Consider the following 9601-nt stretch of genomic DNA (forward strand, 5'->3'; position numbering starts at 1 on the left):
TCACTTTTTTATTCATCACATTTTGTACATCAGTGATTTTGATATAGCGGTATAAACAATGACAGTAATGATGGTTAAAGGTGGGTGTGTCATCCACAGTTGCCTTGGGTTTAGGTCAACGACACTTGCAATCAAATAGCCGATTTACTTTCGGTTTCCAAAGCAAAGTGCACATTTGAAAGGCGGTTTACAGTCCCACATGACTATAAAAATTTAGATCCTTTAAGGAAATTGGATCTTTATGAAAACATTTAATCTTTTGAAAATTCAAGCTAGATTTTACCCTAGACAAGTTTTCTGATTTGATCCATCATTGGTGTTGCAAAATATATTTGTGGATCATTATTTTGGCTAAAACTTTTAGGCTCGTGTAATCCACTGCTATCCCGGTATCGGAAAGCACACATCCAGTTTACTTGTTCCGTATATTACCTTTCGGTAAACTACCGTCCGGTTGTAAAGGAAAGCGATGAACAAGAAACTGTTAAGGCAATGTCCCGTGACATGCATTTGATTATGGTCTAAAAACGTGTCGGATGCTAGTACTATCCTTGGTAGGAGCAATAGTAAAGATCATCCTATAATTTTTCGGTCTGGCACAAGGTCCTGTCTCCGACCATGCTATGCAACCACCGTTCTTACGGTTGACACCCGATTTAGTTCAGGTGACCTAATGAATTCCAGGTGAATTCCTAGGATTTTACGTTCAATGGTAATGAACGCATTGAAAATGGATTTTCAGAAAACAAATCGGTTTGCAATTTTGATCAAAATATTTTCTCGTTCAAGCTCGAGTTTAGATATCATTGAATTCCATGAGTTTGAATTCTCAATCTTTAAGGTCAATCTCTAGGATTGAGTATTATCAGTCTTAAAAGCTGATTTTTAATCTTTAAGGAGATTATCCTTTCTGGGGATCTGATTCATTAGTCTTATCAAGCTAATTTGCACGGTGCCTCCCCATTGTACGAGATAAATCCTTCTCATGGTTAGGATAAATCTGACCACTTGGCGACCCTGTTTGATGCTGAGGTCCGTGGATTTCCTGCTGATTTTAGAGATGACTTTTCTAGATTTTTCGTCAACCTACAGCTGGTCTAGACGACAACTTCTTGACCTAAATCAAGAAGCGTGTGTCTTTTTCGGAAGACTTTACTTCCTTTTAATGATGGAATTGATTCATCGTGTAGATCCATCTTTCTTACAGTAAATCGGGTAAAACTGATTAGTATCATCCAAAACAAAAGTACCTGCAATAATCTTGTACAAAAATATGTGATAGATAGTTTTTAATTGAATAACTTGGTACATTCTCCCCACACTTAGTTTCTTTCTTTGCCTTTTTATTCTCCTTTATTCCATTTTAAATGAATTCAAGCGTTTTAAGTCGTTTCTCAATTTATGTCCTTTTCGAGGTAACGATAATTTCGGTATTAACACCTAGTTTTCATCGTTCATAAATATGTATAAACATGATTTTGAGTTCATTTAGTTGAAAATTTTTCAAATTTTCACAAAATTTGGCAAATAAACCAAGTATAAACCTGAGAGAATTTATAACCCTTCCCCACACTTGAGATCATGCAATGCCCTCATTTGCATGAAATCAGACTATAATTATAAATTCATGAGGGTGATTAGTGTAGAAAAGTGATTAAAAATACCCAGTTTGTAAGCATATTATTTTACATCACATTTGATATTTTGCTTCTTGTCGTCAAAATCAGTAGCTATTGCTGAACTTAATGTTAGTCTTTGAAAGTGCGTTGTTTTACCCTGTTGTTTACATGATAAAATACAAACATATATATATATATATATATTTTTGAAGTTTGGTTTTTAACCCCACTTTTCAAAAATTTATAAAGTATAATATTTTTGGCATACTTTAAATCAATAAAATTAAAAATAATGATAACAAAATTTGTCACCCCGCCCTCGGGTAAAGTAATTTCGGCTTAATGACCTAGTCTTCAACTCACGACGAATTTTAGAAATCATTTTTTTCAACTTAATGAATTAAAGTAAATTTTGTTTTTAAAATTCACACAAAACTTAAATTAAAAAAAATATTAATTTTATATAAAACCTACAAAACAAAAATTCAGAATGGAGGGAGAAAACTAGTTCTTTAGTGTCTGCTAGCGGAAAAGACCACTCGGATTCCATTCTCAGAACTACATGAGAACAGAACAACTAACTCTAGATAGCATTTTCTTTTTAGAACACTTGAATCTCCCCACACTTAGGTAGCTGTGGTGTCAAAATTGTGATTAACTTCATCGTCAATTTCTCTTGGTCCATAATCAACTTGCATATCCGTGACTTTTTCTTTAAGCCATTGGTCGGATTCCTGTGTAATATCCACAATTTCAACTAGTTTCTCCTTTTCTTTAGGTGATAGATTGGATACTAACCGGTTACATAACTTAAAGTTCCCCTTGGTTTTAGCATCGCGAATCCGTTTAATAAGTTTCTTCATTGAACTATTAATAACGGGATCATTTAATTTCGTATCAACAACGGGGTTCTTTGTTATCATGTCATCATTAGGTGTTACTTCATTTTCCCCACACTTAGGCGTTTCATTATTGCTAAGTATTACCGTTGGAGTTGGTAAAACCACATGGTTCTTACCAATTGTTTTTACTGGTTCAACGGTTTTGGCTGGTGGAGATTTAGACTTTCGAATCATAAAGGTGATCGATTTGTCACCACTACTAAGTGTCATTCTTCCATTTCCTACATCAAATAACGCCCCGGTGGACGCTAAGAATGGTCGTCCTAAAATTAGAGGAATGTTTGAGTCCTCTTCTATGTCAATGACAATGAATTCGACTAGAAAGGTTAAATTACCTACTTGAACGGGTAGGTTGTCAGCAATTCCAACTGGGTGCTTAATGGTTTGATCAAGGAGTCGAACACTCATATCCGTTGGAGTTAACTCACCTACACCTAATCTCTTATATAATGAAAGAGGCATAACACTCACACTTGAACCTAAATCTGCTAGTGCATCATACATGACACAGTCACTAAGTACACAAGGAACAATAAATTCACCCGGATCACCTACCCTAGGTGGAGGATTTGGTGGAACTGTCTTCACCGGGTTTATATTTACGGCTTTTGTTTCTTGCACTTTCTTATTCTTTTTCTTCTTCTTCTTTCCAGAGGTATCACAATCTTTATTACCTATCACTTGCTCATACTCAACTTCTTTTCTTGGAAACGGGATGGGTGGTTTGTATGGTGCCACCACTGGCTTTACATACTCGGGTGGTGGTGGTGTAACTTCTTCATTGTTACTCTCATCTAAAACCTTCCCATCTTCTGGTGCTGGTTTTTCAGAATTCGTTGAAACCATATTAACATTCTCATTCCGAGTATTTACTTCAGTATTACTCGGTAGCTTTCCTTGTTCCCTCTCACTCATCATGCTAGCAAGAGTACCTACGTGTTTTTCTAGATTCAAAATGGAAGCTTGTTGAGTTCTTAATGACTGATCAAACCTCTCGTTCGTTTGGGTTTGAGTTTCAATAAATTGTGTTTGAGATTCAACTAGCTTAAATACCACTTCTTCCAGATTTGACTTTTTCTCTTCGGTTTGTTGTGGTGGTTTATACAAGCCAGGTCTTTGTTGATTGAAAGTGTTGTTTTGAGTTGGTTGGTTATTCGGACCTTGTTGGTTATACCAGTTATTTTCGGGTCCTTTTGGATTGTAAAGAATGTTTTGATTTCGATTGAAGTTTAGCTTTGGCGGTTGATAATTATTTTGATAATTATTTCCCGGCCTTTGGTTCATATAGGAAACATTCTCTCGTTGTTCCATCGTTGGTTCAATGTGACAATCTTTCAATAAGTGTGGTCCACCGCATTGCTCACAACTGATTCGTATTGCGTGAATATCTTTATTCATCTTTTCCATTCGTCTTTCGAAAGCATCTATTTTTGCGGAAACGGAATCAAAGTCATGGCTAGAATCGGCTCTAGCCGCTTTAGATGATCTAACGATATCTTTTTCTTGGTGCCACTCATGAGAGTGGGAGGCTGTGTTATCAATAATTTTGTAAGCTTCAGTTGCGGTTTTCTTCATAATGGATCCACCAGCGGTTATGTCGATGTCTTTTCGTGTGGCGATGTCTACGCCTTTATAGAAGATTTGTACTATTTGAAAAGTATCTAATCCGTGTTGAGGACATCCTCTCAACATCCTTCCGAATCTTGTCCACGCCTCATATAATGTTTCATTTGGATTTTGCGCGAACGTAACAATTTCTCCTTGAAGTCTCACGGCTTTGGATGCCGGAAAGAATCGTTTAAGAAATTTTTCAACTAAAACATCCCATGTGTCAATCGCCCCTTCAGGTAACGATTCTAACCAATCTTTGGCTTCTCTTTTTAAAGTCCAGGGAAACAACATGAGATAGATCTGCTCATCTTCCACTTCTCGGATTTTGAATAGTGTACAAATTCTTTTAAACGTACGAAGGTGTTCGTTAGGATCTTCATTCGGTGCACCACTGAATTGGCATTGGTTAGTTACCATGTGTAGGATTTGTCCTTTAATTTCATAATCTGGAGCATTAACTTCTGGTTTAATAATGGCGTGACCTTGGCCCGTGCGTGTGGCTCTCATTCGATCTTCCATACTTAGAGGTTCCGTTACTTCCATAATTGAATTTGTTGAATACGAATCACTAGAGGATTCTGATTTAACGGTTTGTGGTTCAGGAGGAATAATTAGTGGTTCAGGATCTTGGAATTGTCCTTGAATATGCTCCGGGTTCTTAATTGTGAAGTCGGGTTCAAAAGATGGATTATCGGAAATTTGAGTTGGAGTTCTTGTTCGACTAGATGACGATTCTAAAGAAAAGTCAACGGCGACAATATTTGCTAGATGTCTTGATCGAGTTACAGGTGGTGAACGTATGAAAGGTGGTGAACGTTTTGCTCGGTGCATTCACTGAATATCCTATTAGTTTTTAAAAAGGAAAGAAAAATTATAATAAGTTATCCAATTAATAGACTTTTCTGATTTTGCCCACGTTTCGAATAGCCAAAAGATGCAGCAGAGGGGCAGGATTCGTTTGGTCTCAATATAATTGAGGACTGTTTGGCTCCAATAACCCGGTCCACGTACAAATCCAACTATTACTACGAACCAGAAAATTTTGATGTCTATCAATTTAACCACTTAAAATAAATTTTCGTAATTTTAAGAAATTTAGATAAGAAGTAGAATAAAAATCTTATCCTAAAACTAGAATAGCGAGAAATAAGAAAGAAAAAGATTGCGCGTCGAAAAAGGTCGAAAAATAAAAGGTCGAAAAATAGGCGTCGAAAAATAAAAATAAGAAAGTAGTGCGAAATACGGCGTCGTAAAATTCTAAAGCACCTAAAACTTAGTCTAAGGAACAAGCACTTAAGGGATTTTACGGCAAAGCCTAAAAATTCTAGAAGTAAAAATAACTATGGCAAAACTAAACTTAATACTAAAAGTTGCGACTATAGTCTAAAAATCTAAAGGTAATAAAACTAAAAAAAAACATTTTTTTTTTATAGACAAAATTTTAAAAATATATAAATTTTTTTTTTTTTTTTTTTACGTTTTTTTTTTTTTTTTTTTTTTTTTTTTTTTTTTTTTTTTTTCGTTTTTTTTTTTTTTTAATTTTTTAAAAAAAAAACGATTTTTTTTTTTTTTTTACAAATTTTTTTTTTTTTTTTTTTTTAAAACGCTTTTTTTTTCTCTTTTAAAAAAAAACGATTTTTTTTTTTTTTTTTTTTTACACAAATTTTTTTTTTTTTTTTTTTTTTTTCTTTTTTTTTTTTTTTTTAAAACGAAACTTTTTTTTTTTTTTTTTTTTTTAAAAAAACGATTTTTTTTTTTTTTTTTTTAAAAACGATTTTTTTTTTTACAAATTAATAATTTTTTTATAATTATAATTTTTTTTTTTCAAAACTTTTTTTTTTTTTTTAATTCATTTACTATTCATGAATAGTAAATGAAAATAAATTAATTAATTTACTATTTACATGAAAGCGACATGATAGCAATTATTAATTATAAGTTACATAATATACCCCTGAAGTATTTAATAAATACGACTTTTGTTTTTAAAATTTACGTAAACTTTTGATTCTTAAATATTTTTATATTATTATATTCTATTTCAATATTATTATATTATTATATTCTATTTCAATATTATTATATTATTATATTTTATTTCAATATTATTATAATTAAAAATATAGCGTTTTAGCGCTCCCCGGCAGCGGCGCCAAAAACTTGATGTGGTAGCGTGAGGGTACGAAATAGTATTATTTTTAATACAAAATACTACAAAATATGACACAAGTTTTATTAATTTACGGATGGGATATACCTAAACCTTGCTACAACACTATAGGCAGTGTACCTAATCGTAGAGTAGTGTAGTTTTTAGTAAGTCCGGTTCGTTCCACAGGGAGCTGGTGAAGTTAACGCTATATTATTAAGTTTATTTGTAAAAATATATATATAAATAAGTAGTAGTATTATTATAAAATGGGGGTTTTACCGTTTAATGACCGGTTTGTCGATTTTAAGCGTAAAAATAAATGACAAAAATTAAAGTGCGTAAAATAAATTGCGATAAATAAAATGACAGAAAATAAAATTGCGAGTAATAAAATGACAGTAAATAAAGATACGATGAGAAATATAATAAAAGAATTATGCTTATTTAAACTTCCGTAATCATGATGTTTGACGTGTTGATTTTTGTTTTATGCCCATGGGTTAATTGTCCTTTGTCCTGGTTTATTTGATACGTCTATCTGGTTTTTGTCCATAATAGTCCATCGGTCATAAATATAAAGTGCGAGTATCCTCGTCAAATTACCCTTATACCCGAAGTCAAATATTCCAACTAATTAAGGATTTAAACTGTGACGCAGTTATCACTTCTGTCAACAATTACACCAGTTATCACTGTATGTAATCTACCCCTGTTTTGATTAGATATGAATATTAATTTACCCACTTGATCAGTTTGAATAATCAATTACCCAACCCGAATAATTAATTAAATGATTATAATAGATTCCATATGAACGTCACTAAATAGGACAACCATAATCATTATTAATTATTAGGATAATTAATTTGAAGATAGGTTCGACAGACTCCAATGAGTTGTCACTCAATTAGACAATACCCCCCATCTATTAATAGTCAATAGTCCAATTTCCACAAGTGTCGGTCTTTTACCCAAACCCCAATTATGGTACAAAGTTCAATAACCCCGTCTTAATATTTTAGCCCAACATCACGATTACTTCGGCTCAAATAAGCATAATAATAACTTAGCTACGAGACATTAAATTAAAAAGGTTGAACATAACTTACAATGATTAAAAATAGCGTAGCGTTACACGGACAGAATTTCGACTTACACACTCAAACGATCTCTATCATAAATCTTATTATTATCATAATTTAAAATTAAAATTAAGATTATTGTTATATCTTATTAAGTTAACATTATGATAGAGATATAGAATATAGATATTGATAATTGATATAGATATTTGATTGATAAAAAAAAAGATCGGAAAAAACTCTTCCTCCTCCATCGAACGTAATATAGCCTTTTATAGGCAAATTAGAAATTGAATTTTCATTTACGACCCCTGAACTATGCTCAATTAACAACTTTTTATTATTTAATATTATTCTTATTATGAATTATTTAAATATTATATTTTATTCTTGTGCATAGTTGACTCGTAATTTTTACACCGTTGCGTCGAGCGTTGAGAGTTGGTTCATGTCCCGGTTCCGGATTTTCGAACGTCCTTTCGTATAATTTAATATCTTGTACTTTGCGTTTTGTAACTTGTACTCTTGTCATTTTTAGACGTTCTTCATCAATAATTTGAACCTTTTTGATTGTATCTTGTACTTTTGAGCTTTTTGGACGTTTTGGTCTTTCAAATCTTCGTTTTTGTCTTTAAATCTTCATTTTCGAGCGATTTGCGTCTTTCGTCTTCGCACTTATTTATTTAACTATTACAACTAAAAATAAGGAAATTACATTTAAAAACTTTACATATTGGAACGATATTGCTACTAAATATATGTTCATTTGGAACACTATCAACGGGTACTTTCAGTTGGTATCAGAGCGGTGGTCTTAGCGAACCGGGTTTTGCATTAGTGTATCTAATCGATAGTCTTTAGGATGCATTAGTGAGTCTGGACTTCGACCGTGTCTGCATGTCAAAAGTTTTGCTTATCATTTCGTGTCAAAAATTACCTGCTTATCATTCTTAGAGAATCACTTGCTTATCATTCTTAGTCTAGACAAGTTTTACTGCATTGAATGCATGAATAGTGTATAGATAAAAATTCATATCTTAGCGTATCTGCTAATTCATATCTTAGTGTATCTGCTAATTCATATTTTAGCGTATCTGCTAATTCATATCTTGGCGTATCTGTTACTGTAGACTTTATCTGACACGTTTCCTTAATTCTCTTGGTAATCTACGGGATCTTCTATACTATGTATAGGTATTCTATGTAATTAGAATATCATCCGATATCCGAAAATCATTTCATATCGAAAAATCCTTTATTCAAACGTACGAAAGGAAACTCACAACTAGTTCAAGTCCCTCGGATTCCGATATGGAGTCCTACTCCAGCTCCGAAAGTAGCGTCACCTGAATGAATCAATCAATCAGCCATCCACAATTCATCTAATGAGTTCGTAGTTGACCAAATCAATGGAGACGAGAAGAAGACGATCCTTCCACATTTCCCTCTTGGTTATAAACCTGAAGCACTCACCGGCGAACCAACCCGAAACATCATTTTCACCCTCATTACCTGAATATATCGCCATGATTATATACTATCTCAAATACAAAACCTTATACATCTACTCGTTGCGCCCGACAATCATCCCGGAGTAATAGAAGAAGTCAACGAGCTTCGCACCCGAGTTGTAGCCGTGAAAAGTATGGTGCAAAATGTACCAGCTTCAACAACATTACCGACATCAACAACAACATCCGCATCTCAAGCCTCAATTTCACAATCTGTCCTACGAACATCAACATCATACGCACCATGGATACCAAGGAGTACCAACATCAATTAACAATGAAGTATTGAACCATAACTTCATTAATATTCTGCGAAGAATATGTGGATCCTAATAGTTTTAGAGATGACTTATTCTAGCTCAAATCAAAAATCAAATGAGTCTAATATTATATTGAGTCATTAAATCCATGATTACATCTGAAGAAAATATATATATGTATATATATTTTCATAAAGATTGTGATAAAAAATTCTTTCATACAAACTGTTAATGATGAAAATATTTTAACGGGTAGGTAATACCCGAGGAATATTTAAGATCTCACATTAATAAGTTACACTGTACATTCTTCGAATCTGATTCGACGGTCATTTACTATCCTACTTACAACCACCGATATACGTATCCGTTTACCACAGAACAACGATTTTCATTCAAATTTCATATTTGGATTTTGACTTATCAGAATCCAACAAGTGGCATAATGAAGAAAACATTGGACA

This window comes from Rutidosis leptorrhynchoides, chromosome 9 (genome assembly GCF_046630445.1).
Source record: "Rutidosis leptorrhynchoides isolate AG116_Rl617_1_P2 chromosome 9, CSIRO_AGI_Rlap_v1, whole genome shotgun sequence".
Classification (NCBI taxonomy): Eukaryota; Viridiplantae; Streptophyta; class Magnoliopsida; order Asterales; family Asteraceae; genus Rutidosis; species Rutidosis leptorrhynchoides.